This window comes from Myotis davidii, unplaced genomic scaffold (assembly GCF_000327345.1).
Source record: "Myotis davidii unplaced genomic scaffold, ASM32734v1 scaffold238, whole genome shotgun sequence".
Lineage (NCBI taxonomy): Eukaryota > Metazoa > Chordata > Mammalia > Chiroptera > Vespertilionidae > Myotis > Myotis davidii.
Window position 1 is genome coordinate 3,965,531 of NW_006293779.1, and position 304 is coordinate 3,965,834.

A 304-nucleotide genomic window follows, 5' to 3' on the forward strand; every position below is an offset into this window, starting at 1 on the left:
GTCAGACGCCACTCGGGCGTTTTACTTGCACCCCCTGGGGGAGACCCGCCCGTGTTCCTGACCACGACAGCGCCGGCCCTGGTACAGAATTTAGCGCTTTCACGGGCTCTGTCGCTCCTAACCCTCCTGTCCCCCGGCGAGGCGGTTGGAGACTTGCCAACGGTCAACTGCTCCTTAGACTGTCCACACTTCCAAGAAGAAAATGGCCCCCGGGGGCTTGGGACGCGCTCCTGGGACGGTCACGGAGCGAGGACTAGGCGGCCGCGCGCCCCCGGCTCGGCATCCAGCCCCTCGGGACGCAGGC